At 40.8% G+C, this 17,852-nt stretch overlaps 1 pseudogene across 1 annotated transcript; it reads right to left on the bottom strand.

The window, feature by feature from the left end:
• Positions 1-96: 96 nt before the first annotated feature.
• Positions 97-15,166, bottom strand: LOC145501665 (uncharacterized; annotated as a pseudogene). The gene is made up of 8 exons (XR_014051281.1): positions 14,714-15,166; positions 13,721-13,886; positions 12,704-13,458; positions 11,719-11,972; positions 3,356-3,529; positions 2,820-2,984; positions 1,845-2,601; positions 97-1,191 (listed from the first exon to the last, which is right to left on the bottom strand). The product of XR_014051281.1 is annotated as an uncharacterized LOC145501665 (transcript).
• Positions 15,167-17,852: the final 2,686 nt, after the last annotated feature.

Genomic DNA, 17,852 nt, shown 5'->3' with positions numbered 1-17,852 from the left:
CGGAAACGTCATTCAAGAAAACTTTCCCTCAGTTCATCCTACTGCAAAAAATAACCGCCGCAATCTATGATACCCTGACTGCGCACTATCAAGAAGTATTTCACCATCACGATGTATTTGTAGCGGAGCTCTGGCGGCCCGAAGGGCCGCAGAACGGAGCACCATACTCACAGATTTTCTCTAGGTAATCATGGCTAGCGGTATTGCTCGTGGGCGCGTACGCACTGCGACGAGGTCGGGCAACATGGAGACCAAGCCTTGGTTTATAGCGTACATCTTTGGTACTGGACGTCCATGTTATGATCAATTGACACCTGTCAAAACAAGGTATCCGCCGAGCAGTATCACGTGACCATATCGCCGGCTCAACTTAAGAGCTCATCGAGGACACGCGGTTTTCTTTTGATCAGATGCTTGTTTTCGACTGGATCGCAGGCTCAAGCCAGCTTAACTCATATTAAATTCATATCAGGACCTCCGCCTTTAGGCTTAGCTAAATGTATATATTAAGGTTATTTGCCGCACTGATCCTTCACCCGACGCCTCGGTCGCGTAGAAAAATTTTTTACTGCTCGAAACTTGCGGCTTCGCTGCTCGCGCGAAATCCATACAAGGTAGACCGCCCCGCTGACTATCAAAACCAGTGCTCCATGTTAATTTTATTGAATTTTAAACTCACTAACTACATCATCATACATTACCACGGGGTTTACAATTTTCCTTTAGTTAACCAAGCTCACTTCATGTTGAGCTTTGTTGTCTCCTGGTTTGGAAGAAAGTGGAGCAGATTTCGTGTACCTAATCATTTCCGGCAAAGTTGTAAAAAGGTCAAAAATTGTTACAGAGAAATGCCGGCTGAACAGCATAAGCTGCGGAAACTACTGCGGAGAGTACTTTCAAAAAGTACTTATAAAAGGCCATTTTTATTCGCAGGCGTTGAGATAAGTCTGCATGGAATCATCAAATGCTTTCATAAATGGTGGATGATGAGCTCGTGCCTTAGTTCCGGTGAACTTGCTTGTGTAGCGCTGATCTCTGTAAGTCGTGATGTTCACCGTTTTGGATTTGTACCACGCGTGTTGTAATTCTGAGCAATCCAAGTCGAAGCCATAGTTTGATTCTTTAACAAGATCAGCAACGTAAGCAGTTTGGTAATCAATGTTGTCGTGATGGTTCTTTAAAGGACACATTCTGGAAAGAGAAATGATCACAGATGAAAAAATAAAAAGGCAGGCAGACAAGAAGGCTGTTCGACTGACAGACAGCAGACAGACAGACCGACCGACAGCTGTGAGACAGACAAACAGATAGTTATACAGACGGACAGACAGACAGAAAGACAAGCAGAGAAATAGCTAAATGGATAGACAGACAGACAGGCAGGTAAGTGGGCAGATACACAGACAAGCAGACAGAAAGATAGATAGACAGAAGGACAGACAGACAGGCAGGTAGGTAGGCAGACAGACAGACAGACAGACTGACTGACTGAATTAGAGAGTCAGAAGATTTCTAAGAAAGTCGCGACACTCAATGTACAATTGGTAGAAAAAGTTACATATAATCCAAACACTTTCCCAAGAATGTTATAATGAAGTATAATTTTGGGGGCCGTTGCCGAGTGATCGATTGCTGGTTGGAAGAAAATTCCATACTTCCCGTTGTTTTTTTAGTTTTCATGTTCATGTTCCTAAAAAACCCCAATACTCACGATACTGTCGAGTTATAAAAGCCAGATTTAGTGTCCGGCACGTTTGGTTCGGAGTAACGGGGTGTCACTGCAAAACTGGGAATTAGCTGAACAGAATAATACACTCACCCACTAACTAACAAAATGCCTTTACCTCGCAAGCCATTTCTGGCAGTCATTCTCCATGTTTTGCTTGTCTGGAAGGGAAAGCTTTCCTGTGATGTAATCCACCGCCCATTTGGCTTGTACATCAAACATGATAAAGGTATAGTATTGAGCCTGCATTCCCATGTACAGAAGCTTGCTGTTTCCTCCCTGGGTCCAGCAAATGCCCTTGTAGAGTCCCACGGGGTACAGGCTAAGAACAGTCTTCAGGCGCAGATCATCTTCAAGAAATGGGAAGGAATAACGATACCCTGTGCACAAAATGATGTCGTCAACTTCTGTTGTGGAACCGTCTTTGAAATGGATTGTGCTACCTTCGATCCTGGTCAACAGGGGTCTTTCTGTTATCCCAGGGGGAAAAGGAAAACCCATGGGCTTTGTTTTCCAAGTGCAAACGATGCTTTTCGCACCATACTTGAGACACTGGATAGCGATGTCTTCTGCAGATAAGCTTGAGCCTACCACGAGAATGTTCTTGTCCTTAAAGTGAGAGGCATTCCGGAAAGAGTGCGAGTGTAAAACCCGACCAGGGAACTTGTCTATTCCAGGAAAGGAAGGGATCTTGGGGACGGAGAAGTGGCCAGTTGCCACGATAACATAGTCAAACCTTCGAACAGGGAGCACCCGGTCTTCGGAAAGGTTTTTCACAACCACTGAGAAATCGTCGTTGGCGTCGTTGTAGGTCACATGACGGACAACATGGTTGAAGGAAATCCAAGGGCGAAGATTATTTTTGGACCATCGACCTGGAAAAAAGGAAAGTGAAATCAATAAATGGAAACAACGAGCACTGTTTTCTACTCCGATATAGATTTCGCTCGATGTGAGTTTTTTGGTCATTTTTTCGCCACATGGATGAGTCAGAACAAGTACTAGTCTCTTATTATGTAGTAGTCTTTAAAAGCTGCTCAGTTAATGGAGAGACGATACGCAAGCTTATGTTAGTATGCCGAAAAATACCTACCTTTCAGGTAATCATAGAGAACTTCTCGAGGGGGGTAGGATGAGATTGGTTTCCCAAAATGCTCGTCATAGGTATAGTCAGGATATTCCAAACCTTCCTTAGGACCATTGGACCACAATCCTTGGTACATACTTCCATGAACAGGTTCGCCATATTGATCAGTGTCTAAAAATATTTTAAGAAATCAACAGTGATCAATTTTTAAAAAACATTTTTAAGTTAAGTTCTAGCTTTAAATTATTGATCCGTCTTCCAAAAAGACCTCGGCCATATATAATTGTATCTCAAGTACTTCCCACGAGAATCATCAGGACAAATCAGTGCAGCTACATTGTCAACATGGTAACAGTAGCCACATGTACACGATGACCATCTTAAATCTGAATTTCAAACCATTATTTATGCCAAAAACGTCATTTTCACGGTCGATAAGGTCAAACGCGGGTCTCAGTTGGCTAAAATGTATCTATGGATAGTATTATTCATCCTATGAACAACTGTAATTAACCAGGTGTAACTAGAAGAATACTACTGACCAGTCTCCCAGGAGTACTTCCAGAGTCCTCCCCAGTCCGATTGCTTGTCAAAGCACACTATTTCTGGAATTTCCTTTCCTTGTGTCTTCAGTTTATTGAAGTGATACAACACTGACATGCCACTGGGTCCAGCTCCAATCACACAAACACGCTTGAGTTGAGGCATCTTTGAGTCTCAATGTTTTTCCTGCAAGAAATATGTGATAGACCTGGTTACAAAACGTAGCGCGAAAGGCAGGAAACAGCACGAGAGTGGAGAGCATCCTCTTTTGTGAACAGCTAACAACCGGATATCCACCGAGAAAGAACTGCACGTTCAGTATTGTGGCTGCTCTTAATTTCATATATTGCTCGCGAGGCCAAAGCAATTAAAGGTCGACAGCTGTAGTCCAATGCGGTTTATTTTGACAGAGAATCTAGGAAAAATTCAGTTACACTTTCCCAAAGAACAAGGAAAGTGGTTACGTGCGCGGCCTAAACAAACTTTATCTTACAACAATTTAGGGGTGACCGTAGATAGTGACCGGAGAGCGTTTGAGACGTTGTTTGACTGCAATCTGATGGGTTATGTTTTCATTGTTTTGTGCTTTGATGTGTATGAAGTATATTCTGACTTCTCGTGAGCAAATTATAGACAGAAGTCTTTAGGACATCAGATTTTTTTAGAACACTGAATCATTGAATAACGCAATTCAAGAGTTTTCACTGGCTCAACCATCATAGTATATGAGCTATTATACCATGCTCTACAAATGTGGTAAGCGCACGCGAAATTTTTTGTGGCGATTTTATTTTTATTTTACTGTATCAAGACACCTTGAAAATGTTCTTCTCTCAAACCGAAGGATGATACCGAGCTGAAAACTTGTAGGAACTGAAAAGATATATTTTGGAGGTCATCTGGCCGATAAATGCAAAAACTCAAAGGGCTTTAAGATTCCTGATTTCATTAGAAACAAACTAAAAGAAACTGCAAAGCCGTCAACGAATTGAAGATCCTGCTTGATGAACATTGGATCTCACAGGAGATCCAAACAGCCAAACTTGAAAAGCAAAACGATGAGAAGTTACTGCGAGGCTAACGCAACGTAGTATATTGAAACAACATCGTAAACTGCCGCTTGTAAGGCCTGGGCTTGTACAACTTCAAAAGGGCTTTTAGATGGGCTTATAAACGGAGGCCCATAAAAGGCCCATGCAAGGCCAAAGGGGGAGGCTTATAAGCGGGGGCGCTTATAAGGGGCAGTTTACGGTATTTCGGCTGGCCAGGTCATTCTTCTTCAGGATTAGAAGTTACTTAATTATTAAAATGAAATTACAATATTATGTAAAGATGGATGTGCTAACACATACTTCGAAACTAAAAGGAGTGGCGGAAATGACGTATACAAGAAGACACCTAGAAAACAAAACAAAATTAAAAAGTAAAAATAATACCCACAAACTGACCCGATGAATTGTAAAACTTGTAACCCACGTAGACTGGTGTTATTTTTACTTATCATCGTTCTGATTTTAGAATTTTATGACATCACCTGAAAACAAAGAATTCAGGCCAACCAAAGAGGAAGCAGACTGCGAATCTGACTGAAAGCGCTTGATCTCAATATCTCTCAGGTTAGCCTGTTTCCAAATAACTCTGAAATGACTTCGCTTACTTTGACGATTTCGTTTCGTTTCTCTTGTTTCGCTCGTTTCGCCCGTTTGGGCGGTTTCGTTTCGATGATTTTGCTAATTTTCGGTGATTTACGTTTTCTTTCGTTTGGACTGTTGCGATACGTTGTGGCGGGTTTTAGAACATGCCCTTTAAAAGAGCAAAATGAATCTCGAGCCATTGCAGAAAGATTGTGGCGCAGTTCGAGAAATGGTAGTGATATTTTAAAATATGTCAAATAACGGTATATAATATACTGAACGAAGTCCTATTTGGTCTTAAAATAAATTATACGAGTGGTTAACATAATTAGAACGTCGCCTGAGGGGATAGGCGCTACTGATCTTGGCTGGTGCATAGATTGTAGATACGACTCGAATTCTGCCTTGGCAGTTGCTATCTCGCATAAAGCATTGCTCTAATCAACAAATGAAATCTAACAGCCATAAAAAGAAAAATTCATTTCGTTTCACTCGTTCCGTTTCGCCCGTTTCTGCGGTTTCGTCTCGATGGTTTTTCTAATTTCAATGGTATCGTTTCGTTTCGTTGTGTAAAATTATTGCACATGTCCTTTAAGAGGGCAAAATAGATCTCCAGCCATTGCCTAAAGATTGTAGCGTAGTTCAAAACGGGTTATAATATTTAATTTGTAAAATAACGGTATATAAAAAGTATGGACGACAAAGTTCCTACTTGGTCTTAAATTATACGAGTGATTTACATCATTTGAATGCAGTCTGGGAGGATGGGCACTTCTGATATTGACCGATGCATAGACCCCAGATCTGCCTTGATAGTTAGTTATGTAAGGTAATACAGTATTGCTCTAATCAAAAAATGAAAACTAACAGATAAAAACAGAACGAAAGCTAACCACAAGCAAATCGTGCCGAACTGCTAAATGCACCTCAGCGTCAACTTGGTGCTGCCTGACTGAATATCCTGACCGAAAAGATTTTGACTCGTGAACCCGACTCAACATACACCCGCAAATATTCTGAGGTATTCAAAAACGCTTCATTCGGAATACAACTGGAATATTCTATTACTATCCGTTCTCTTTTTTCCGAATTTAACTTGAATACGGTACTTTACTTTTAAGTACTTCAAAGTACTTCTCTTGTATTACGTGCGCCTTGGATACTCTGCGTATTCCAAGATAGAATACTCTAGATATTTTTGCTTTTGCGCGCGTATCCTCGAAAAAGGCTGTAGCTTAGCATAAGTTTGTATTAGACTTCTCATACCTTAAATTTTCGAAAGTGCTCAATCAAGCTTCAGGTATAGGTCCGTGCGATCGATATAGACACATCTAGAAGCAAAGGCTAAACTCGATTAAGATATAATAGGCCTTTAAAATCATTTGACGTCAGCACGCCCTTTGAAGAGGGCAATCACGCATTGCCATATTAAAATAATTTGGCCTGGCCATTTGAATTAACTATTGTAAAACGATTTGCAATCAAAACACAAAGTTTTGCCAAGGTTAATATTTCGAAAGAATCATGACACTGGATTTCTCTTTCTACAGCCATTGTGATTTCCTGTAGTCAGCGCAATCGTAATTTCAACTGTTGACAGATTTAAAATTTTGTAGTTAAAATTTCCATTTATGACTAATTTGTACCCGCATCACTAGCTCATAAGTTAGTCGGGAAAAATACTTATTGTTTTATTTGTTATGATAATCAGATCTTAAAGGAACCATGCCTCGTTACTTCTTAATAATTCTATTTTTAAAACTGTCAACGAAACGGCTGAAATGCCATGCCATGCATGCCATCATCGTTCAAGTTTGCCGGCTTCCCCCCCGCCAACCTCATTTCCCATTCATGCAGCAGGAGTCTATATCTGTGTCATAAGATCCCTTGGATGACTGGGGTAAATTTTGTGGCCCAAATGTTAGCTTCGCTCGAGCAAGTTTCTATTTTTTGGCATAAAAAGTCTCACGCTTGTACGGAGACTAAACTTCAATTAACTCATCAATTCAATGACCAGATTAAGCAAAATATTTTCCATAACAGCGGAGCGAAGAAAATCGAGCTTTGTGGGGGGATTGTGGTTCACGTTTTGCCCCCCTTTTACCCCATCTCCCACCCCCCCTCTCCTCCGCCCCCGAAGATTTTTTAGTGGCGGATAGCCCTGCGTCTCTTTAGGCTCGTTTTCTCTAGCGACGGAGTCCGCGTCCGAGTCGTAAAAGCGCTTACGATCCAATGAAAATCGAAAATCGGAGTCGTAAGCAGAGTCATAGGCGTAGCGGAATCGGAGTTGGAATATTTAGAACGTTTCCATTTTCTTCTGATTCCGTTTACGACTCGGTCGCTTATGAGCCAGTGAAAATTAGATTGTTGGAGTCGGGAACAGAAGCGGAAGAATAAACCGATTGCAAGGCCCGGAATCAAGCATTTTGATTGATTTATCCTTTTGCTTCTGCTTCTGACTCCAACAATGCAGTTCTATATATATCTACAATTATTGAGTAAGCAGAAACCATATACCGTTATCACGCTAACCTGGGCAGCAAGCGTTCCCAAGCGAGGAGCTTTTCCGTATTCTGGCCGCGCGTGAATTGGAGCGAGACAAAAAAAAAAGAAGAAGAAGAGGGGGCTGGTGAGGCGAGCGGGGAACGCTTGCCAGTAAACCCCTCGATTTTGAAAACCCCTTTCGCCCAAGAACGGGGCTCCTGATTGGTGCGGCGTGGCCATCTTGATTGACAAGTGTATCAAATTCGCTTGACTTATTCCAGGAATAACTCGAGTGTGACTTGCACAATGCCGTGGGGGAAGGTTTGTGAAATTGCGCTAGCCACAGCGAAGATTTATTAGACTTGAGGTAAATGTTATTCGATTTTACGCAGAAGACACCACCTTTTAGAGGGTAAAGATTTGGTGGCTGTATTAACCGCTGAATTCGGCGAAAGCTGTTAAAATCTTTCAGCTGCTGTTTTAATTATCGATCGTGGGCGAAGATCAAACAGGAACCAGTGACGGAGAACCAATCTTTGATAGTCTTATTTAATTTGGCAGCCTTACTTGGATTCTCTGAGGCGTTTTTCGTATCCAGATAACGTGAGACCGAATTTTAGAACCCGGTTGGTTGTTGCTTTCCCTGCAAAAGCGAATTTACTCGCGCTCACAATTTTAAAACAAAGGCTTCCGATTTCCGGTCGGTTCTACAATTCAAGTTTTCTAGTAGCGAGGGAATGAAATGACCGTCAAGCTAATGAACGGTTTAAGTTAAACCACAGGAAAACCTGGTCTTAAGCCGAACATTTGCCTTATTGCCCTCCAAACGATATGCATAGATAGCAATTTTATGATTTTAGTAAGCTTGCCGGTCAAAATAAAATAGCGCGCTGTAAATTGTTGAGTTTGCAGTCAAACTTTTCGACACTACGAACAAACGGATCGCATTCCGAACACTTGGGGTATTGTACCGCGTGTGCCGTTCTGGCGCCCCTCATTTAAAAATATAATTTTAGCGCTCGTTGACATGTTGTCAAACAATAAATGAATTCAACTGTGAAAACCAGTGGGCGTTTTTCAAAATCGCGAGGTTTGCGGGCAAGCGTTCCCTCCCTCGCCTCACCACCCACTGCTTCGTTGATTTTTGCTCTCGCTCCAATTTACGCCCGGCCAGAATGCAGAAAAGCTCTTCGCACGGGAATGCTTGCGACGCAGGCTATTATCACACTAACTTTAACATAAGAATTATAAAGTAGTGCTAATTGAAATAATTTTCACTTGATCATAGCCGACGGAGTCATATGCGGAATCGGTATTGTGCTGCCGACTCCGCTGATTTCATTTTCACTAGATCGACTTCCGGTTACTACTCCGTCGCTAGTGAAAATCATCAGCCTGTATGGTTGCGCAAATAGCGCGTGCGTTTCTTGTCAAACCGAGCACCGACAGAAGTAGCGTGGAGGTTTATTTTCGTGACACAGGTTGTGGCTTTGGCGCCGAGGGTTAGAGATTAGAGAGAGAGACGAGAGAGAACCTCGGCTCGCCGCAACCGCTGGATTCTTTGATCAGCCGCCGTCCACAATCAGGGACGTATAAATTAAAAATACTGGTTTTTGACAAGTTTTAACCGGTTTATCGCTTCCGTAAGGTTGCGATCAGAAGTTCCCTCTCGTCTCTCACCGAGCGGATAGAGAAGACTCTGCTCGCATGGTAGCCCATTTAGCATTGTTATGTAAGACGTATGTTTGTAAAAAATTTTTCTGCGATTTGCGAAGTCAGACTTTCAAACTTTAAGGGTTCTTTCGGTCTGGTATATTCTACTGGACATATGAACGGCTTTTTTTATATCACCTCTGGTTCGTGCAAAATTCATGTTTTACCGAAGATCAATTTCGTGTTACATAATACCAAACTTTAATCCATTTCTAATCGTTGATATGGTTTTCACGCAATCTAATAAAGGGGAAGACTGGTAAAAAAACTGTTTGAAAATACTTGGTATGGTCCTGAAAAAGCTGTATCGAGTCACCATAAACTTTAGATAGTTTGGAATGCAGCCGTGGTCAGAATAAAACGAAGCCAAACGCAAGCAAACCGCAGTAAAAGCTAAACATGCCTCGGCTTCAATTTCTACCATCAAAAACGCCTCAATGGAAATACGCCTGGAATATTCTATTAGTATCCGGTCTGTTTCCCGAACTTAACTTGAATACCTGACTTTTAAATACTTCAAAGTACATCTCTTGTATTGCGTGTGTCTTCCACAGCCAGTAAGCTTCTTTGGTGTCGGTCTAAACTGTGTATTCGAGGATAAAATACTCGCTTTATCGCAGTGCTTATATCCTCGAAAAGACGGGGTAACTTAGCGTAAGTTTGTATCAGACTTCTCATACCTTAAGTTTTGGAAAGCCTTCAAGCTTCAGGCAGGTCCGTGCGATCAATACAGACACAGCTAGAAGCAGACTAAGTTCGATAATCATATAACTAGCCTTTAAAATCGATTGACATCTGCACGCCCTTTAAAGAGCGCAAGCACCCATTGCCATATTAAAATGATTTGGCTTAGCCATGTGACTTAACTACTGTAATACGATTTGCAATCAAAACTCAAACTTTTGCCAAGGTTAATATTTTGAAACAATCATGACACTGGATTTCTCTCTCTGCAATCATTGTGATTCCTGCAGTCAGCGCAATCGTAATTTCAACTGTTCACAGATTTGAAATATTTTAGTTAAAATTTCCATTTACGACTCATTTATACACGCGTCACTAGCTCATAAGTTAGTCAGGAAAAATACTCATTGTATTATTTGTTATGATAATCAGATCTTACAGGAATCATGCCTGGTTACTTCTTAATAATTCTATTTTTAAAACTGTCCACGAAACTGCTAAAATGCCATACCATACATGCCATCAACGTATAAGTTGACCGGCTTCCCCTCCCTCCCTCCCTCCCTTCCCCAACTTCATCTCCCATTCATGCAGCAGGAGTCTATATCTGTGTCATATGATCCCTTGCATGCCTGGGATAAATTTTGTGACCCAAATGGTAGCCTCGCTCCAGCAAGTTTCTATTTTTTGGCATAAAAAGTCTTACGCTAGTTGTGGTTTTATGGAGACTAAACTTCAATTAACTCATCAATTACCAGATTAAGGGAGATATTTTACATAACAGCGGAGCGAAGACAATCGAGATTTGTGGTGGGATTGTGGTTCACAGTTTGGTTTATTCTTTTGCTTCTGCTTCTGACTCCAATAATGTAGTTCTATATCTACATTTATTGAGTATAAAAGAAACTATATACAGTTATCACGCAAACTTTAACATAAGAATTAGGAAGTAGTGCTAATCAAAATAATTTCCACTCGATCATAAGCGACGGAGTTATATGCGGAATCGGTATTGTGCTGCCGACTCCGTTGGTTTTATTTTCACTAGATCGACTTCTGGTTACTACTCCGTCTCTAGTAAAAATCAGCCTGTATGGTGGCACAAATAGCGAGTACGTTTCTTATCAAACCGAACACCGACGCAAGTAGCGTGGAGATTTGTTTTCGTGACGCAAGTTGTCTGGCTTTGGTGCGGAGGCCATTGGCAGTCAAGGTTTTTTATCTCAAAAAAAAAAATAATAAAATAAATAATAATAATAATAACAATAATGATGATGATGATGATGATGATAATGATAATGATAATAATAAAATCAGCCATTACATTATCCAAGACCATTTGAAATATGCTTACGTAATCTGTTCTCAAAGTCAGAACTTACTTATAATTTTTGACAGCGTTACCGTGTTAAGTTGACAGCCAGTCAACAAAGCGATGCTGACTAACCCCGTCGGGTGAATTGTAGTTACCCAATGTACTATGGGAACAATGAAAATGTCTACGACAGTTTGGACGAGCCTTATTCGAAGCATTTTGCGCTGTGGGGTACACTGACTACATTTCCAAATTGTTATTCCACTTTTATTGATTTCATAGCTTAATAGGTCATGCACCAATGAACTGTTAACAGCAAAGAACTACAGGGACTACAATTCCCTCTTAGTTATTTACCAAAGCTGAAGTTTTTTTTTTTGTCGTGGCTTAGAAGGAAGCGGGGCAGATTTCGTGTACCTAACAATTTTGCTACAGCTGTTCAAAAGTAAATAACTGAATAAACGGAGCAGACCTTCAGAATTAAATAAGAAATATTTATATAAAAGAATGTGTTTTCCTTATCCGTTAGTGCTGAGGTAACCCTGAATGGAATCATCAAACGCTTTCATATATGGTGTATGATGGACTGCTGCCTTAGTTCCGGTGAACTTGCTTGTGTAGCGCTGATCTCTGTAAGTCGTGATGTTCACCGTTTTGGATTTGTACCACGCGTGTTGTAATTCTGAGCAATCCAAGTCGAAGCCATAGTTTGATTCTTTAACAAGATCAGCAACGTAAGCAGTTTGGTAATCAATGTTGTCGTGATGATCCTTTAAAGGAAACATTCTGGAATGAGGAAAATATATAGTCATGAGCTAAGGAGACTGGGGATTTACAAAGAACATGTCGGTAGACGACCTTAAGCAGGAGAGACAGACAGATAGACAAACAGACAAACACACAGACAGACATACAGACAGATAGAAAGATGGAGAGATAAACAAATAGACAGACAGACAGAACAGGTTTACCCTTTAGAGAGATAGACAGACAGACAGACAGACGGTAAGATAGACAGATATACAAATAGACAGACGGAGAGACAAACAGATAGACAGAGAGACAGACAGATAGAAGAATAGACATATAATACGGACCAACAGATAGAAAGGTAAGCAAATATATAGACAGACAGACAGACAGACAGATCAACAGACAAACAGACTGACTGTCTGACTAACTGCATTGCTTACCGATTTTCAAGAAAGCCACCACAATCAATTTACAAATTATTTCAAAAAAAATACCCGTGTTACAAAAATTACTAATGTCACCAGGAATTTTGGTGACATTGCCGAGTAATGTTTGGTCGGAAAGGAGTAGCTTGCTGTTGTTTTTTCGATCCGTCATCTTCATATTTCTAAAGAACCCCCATGCTATCAATTCGGCCGACTTCTAAGAGCCAGATTTGGAGCTCGTCACGTTGGGTTCTGGTTAACAAGGTGTTCCCCGGCTACAAAACCTGAAAATTAGGCTGAACAGAATGATACATTAAACTAACTAAACGATGACGTTACCTGGCAAGCCATTTCTGGCAGTCATTCTCCATGGTTTGCTTGTCTGGGAGGGAAAACTTTCCTGTGATGTAATCCACCGCCCATTTGGCTTGTACATCAAACATGATAAAGGTATAGTATTGAGCCTGCATTCCCACGTCCAGAAGCTTGCTGTTTCCTCCATGGGTCCAACAAATGTCCTTGTAGAGTCCCACGGGGTACAGGCTAAGAACAGTCTTCAGGCGCAGATCATCTTCAAGAAACGGGAAGGATTAACGATACCCTGTGCACAAAATGATGTCGTCAACTTCTGTTGAGGAGCCGTCTTTGAAATGGATTGTGCTACCTTCGATCTTGGTCAACAGGGGTCTTTCTGTTATCTCAGGGGGGAAAGGAAAACCCATGGGCTTTGTTTGCCAAGTGCAAACGATGCTTTTCGCACCATACTTGAGACACTGGAGGCGATGTCTTCTGCAGATAAGCTTGAGCCTACCACGAGAACGTTCTTGTCCTTAAAGTGAGAGGCATTCCGGAAAGAGTGCGAATGTAAAACCCGGCCAGGGAACTTGTCTATTCCAGGAAATGAAGGGATGTTGGGAACAGAGAAGTGCCCAGTTGCAACGATGACATTATCAAACGTTTGAACAGGAAGCACCCGGTCTTCGGAAAGGTTTTTCACAACCACTGAGAAATTGTCGGTGGCGTCGTTGTAGGTCACATGACGGACAGCATGGTTGAAGGAAATCCAAGGACGAAGATTATTTTTGGACCATTTTGGACCATTTTCATTTTCATTTTGGACCATTTTCAAGCTTTCGCCGTTCTATGGCATCATCAGGGAATGAAAGAAAATATTCAATAGTGCGTGATATAAAAGTCGTGTAGGTGACGCGAATGATTAGAATATATAATAAGGACAATGAGTGTAAATATGGTGATGGAAATATTCGATAATATGGACAATCGCTAGTCAGTATAAGTGACAAAGCACTTCAAAATAAGGCAGTTAGCTTATGTTAAATTGCCGAAAAATACTTACCTTTCAGGTAATCGTACAGAACTTCCCGAGGCTGGTAGGATGAAATTGGTTTCCCAAAATGCTCGTCAAAGGTATAATCGGGATATTCCAAACCTTCCTTAGGACCATTGGACCACAATCCTTGGTACATACTTCCATGAACAGGTTCGCCATATTGATCAGTGTCTAAAAATATTTTTTGACGAATCAATGATCAATTAAAAAGCTTCAGGTTTAGTTCTACTTTTAAATTGTTGATTCGTCTTCCTAAAAGAGCTCGGCCAATTGTATCTCAAGTACTTCCAACAAGAATCGCGTGGAAGAATCAGCACATCTACAGGGTCAACATGGCATGAACAGTAGCGACATGTACGCAATGGTGACCTGGTTATTTCTATTGGCATGCTCGATTATGAGGTCGATGTGAGTAGCGTTAACTGTCTTAAATCTGAATTTCAACCTATTGTACAAAAATAGAGTAATTTTTTCGGTCAATTAAGGCCAAACTCTGGATTTAATAGATCGTTTTCATTTTCATTTCAAAGATGGAAACCAAGGTTGCATGACTCGGTCGATCTATTAGCTGGAGTATTGCCGCCATGTTGCGCGACGCCACCGTCGTCGTCATAGGACGCTCGCCGCTGCGATCCATGCCACTAGCCATGTTGACCATGAAAAAGAGAGATGCATGGTTTCCTATTTCTAGGCATGTATATGGTTCTGTTCTTATAGCTATGGTGCTCTGCTCTACGCTACTCTCCTTTACTTTTTCAAAGTATGGGGCTCAAATCGCGCACTCGCAATGCAAGTGGCGGACGGGCGGACGGACGGAAGGTCTCGTGAGAACCCAAATCTTTTAGATCGATCGGTTACTAAATTTTCTATGTTATGGGGCTCCGCTACTAACTTTTGAGGTTGTCGCGTGCACTGTTACGCTTTATTCCAACAACCTTTCTCGAAACAGCTGTATTCATCCTTTGATGGAAGAAGCGGACGTTAAGAATACTACTGACCAGTCTCCCAGGAGTATTTCCAGAGTCCTCCCCAGTCTGATTGCTTGTCAAAGCACGCTATTTCTGGAATTTCTTTTCCTTGTGTCTTCAGTTTATTGAAATGATACAACACTGACATGCCACTGGGTCCAGCTCCAATCACACAAACACGCTTCAGTTGAGGCATCTTCGATTTTCAATCCTTTTCCTGCCAGAAATATGTGATAGACCTGGTTACAAAACGTCGCGCGAGAGGCAGGACACAGCACGAGAGTGGAGAGCATCCTCTTTCATGAACAGCTAGCAATCGGGCCTTCGAGAAAGCCTTGTACGCTCATATTGCTGCTGTTCTTAATTTATTGTTCGCAAAGCCAAACCAAAATGCGTCAGTAGTCCAACCCGGTTTATTTTCAAAAAGAATCTGGTAAAGATTCAGTCACATCATCCACAAGTTAACAAATTGACGTCAGTTTTTCATGCGTCTGTCCCGTTATTGGTCATCAATTTCGTCCGTCATAACATTGTCAAAGTAGCTGTGGATCTACGAGGCGAAAGCCGAGTTGACCTGCAGACTACTTTGACGATGTTATGACGAATTCATTGTCAATAACAGAACAGACGCATTAAAAAATGACATCAATTTGTTTTTTACGATAACAAATTGTCAAATTGTCCACCCTCGCTCGTTCACACATCGCATAAATTCATGTGTCTGTCTGTCCAAAAACAAAATTAGCCAATGAGCCCGCGAGAATTTCTGCAGTTATCGTAAAAATCAAAATCGATCAAAGAGGGATTTTATGCTAGCCAGATGTGATATGAAAGAGTTCGGTACCATCAATGTCTTAAACTATGGTGTATGACAAGTGGAATACATGTATACAAAACTAAAGGAATTCTGTATGTTTGATTTCGTACAAATCTCAAATACATCTCAAATGATACTTTTTGCATAACCGTAGTAAATGGACCGACAGATGATTACTGTTTTGCTGACATTGCACCACTGAGTATCAAAATGTGATAAGTGAATAAAGATGGTGAATTTTAAATGTGTCTCGAAGTTTTGTTTATAGACCCGCGAAAGTTTTGTTGGTTTTTTTCTCGCGATCTTAAGAACGACTCTTTTTCAATCTTTGATTTTTAGTGCTTTTTCAATAATCTCTGAAACGACTCAATAGAACGACTTGATACGTTAACCATACGTACTTAATAATTCAAACAGTTTTATTCCAAAGTTTTATTAATATTGATACAGTGGAAAACTTTTAAATTTATCGTTGAAGGAGACTCTTCAAGCAACGAGAAAGATGCCTTGTAAAAGGTCTTACAAATTCACGATTTACAAAATTGCACTAAAATAATTCCATCTGTGTTTACTGCATTGTGTTGTAATCGACCGCACCAGGGGCGGATCTATAGGGGGAGGCCGGTGCAAGAAGTACACACCACCCCCCCCCCTCCTGAGATGAAACCTTCTTCTTCATATTCGCTTTTAAAATCTGTTTACCTCACCAGTCTGTTACGCCATTCCTTAGTGGTGTCCTCCCTCCTAAGAAAAAACCTGGATCCGTCCCTGCGCACATTGTTTTCAGTACTTCACCTTTGTGTTCAAATTTTTGCACCACAGAAATGCAGTACAAAATGGTTACAATATTTTTGCATATTTTTTTACACCCCTTTCTTAATCGTTAAAGTGAATCAATTTTAGTGAAACTTAGGAATAAAATTTACTTCATCATCAAGCAGGTGTGGCGAACATTTCCAAAAAATCTATTAATCCGTTTTCATAATTTTTGAAAAAGCGCTCAGCATTTTAAAAATTTGCCCGAAATGATAGTGTGAGTGACATTAAGAAAAAGTTATGTTTTCGAGACCGCAAAAATGAAACTCAGCAAGACTTTAATGTCTTCAAAATACATAACTTCAAGGCACATTTTGGTATCATTTAGAGCAATTTAATTTCATCAAAACAGTACTCAACTGCCGGGCCATTTATACCCTGCGAGACAGAGATCGCCTTCTCTCTAACCTCGGCTCGCCGCAACCGCCGGATCCTTCGATGAGCCGCCGTCCACAATATCAGGGACGCATAAATTAAAAATACTGGTTTTTGACAAGTTTTAACCGGTTTATGACTTACGTGCGGTTGCGATCAGAAGTTCCCTCTCGTCTCTCAACGAGCAGATAGCGAAGACTCTGCTCGCATGGTAGCCCATTTAGCATTGTTATGTAAAATGTATGTTTGGAAATGCTTTTTTGCGATTTGCGAAGTCAGACTTTCAGGATTTTTTCGGTCTGGTATATTCTACTTGACATACACCACAGTTTAAGAAATAGGTATGAACGGCTTTTTTTATATCACCTCTGGTTCGTGCAAAATTCATGTTTTACCGAATTTCAATTTTGTGTTACATAATACCAAACTTTAATCCATTTCCAGTCACTGATATTGTTTTCATGCGACCTAATAAAGGGAAGACTAGTAAAAAAAACTGTTTGAAAATACTCGGCATGGTCCTGGAAAAACTGTATTGAGTCACCATAAAATTTAGATACGATTGGAATGCTGCCTTGGTAGTTATCTGGCATATAGCATTGCTCTAAGTCAGCAAATGAATTCTAACAGCCGTCAAACCAGAACAAAAGCCAAAAGCAAGCAAACCGCAGCAAAAGCCAAGCATGCCTCGGCTTCCAATGATCTCAAATTCTGCCATCAAAAACGGCCCACTTGAAATATACCTGGAATATTCTATTGGAATCTGGCCTGTTTTTCCAATTTAACTTAAATACTTGACTTTTAAATACTTCAAAGTACATCTCTTGTATTGCGTGCGCCTTCGATACTCTAAGATTCTATGGTGTTGTAACTGCATATTCGAGGATAAAATACTCTGGATATTTTCGCTTTAGTGCAGTGCTTAAATCCTCGGGGTAGCTTAGCGTAAATTTTTCTCAGACTTCTCATACCTTAAGTTTTCGAAAGCCTTCAAGCTTCAGGCAGGTCCGTGAGATCGATATAGAAACAGCTAAAAGCAAAGAATGAGTTCGATAATCATATAACAAGCCTTTCAAATCAATTGACATCTGTCACGCCCCTTTCTTAGTCAGCAAACAACGAATATATATTCCCATTGGTCCGTTGACGTGTTTTAATGGA

The sequence above is a fragment of the Orbicella franksi genome, chromosome 1, assembly GCF_964199315.1.
Source record: "Orbicella franksi chromosome 1, jaOrbFran1.1, whole genome shotgun sequence".
Lineage (NCBI taxonomy): Eukaryota > Metazoa > Cnidaria > Anthozoa > Scleractinia > Merulinidae > Orbicella > Orbicella franksi.
This window is presented reverse-complemented; position numbering and strand designations above follow the sequence as displayed.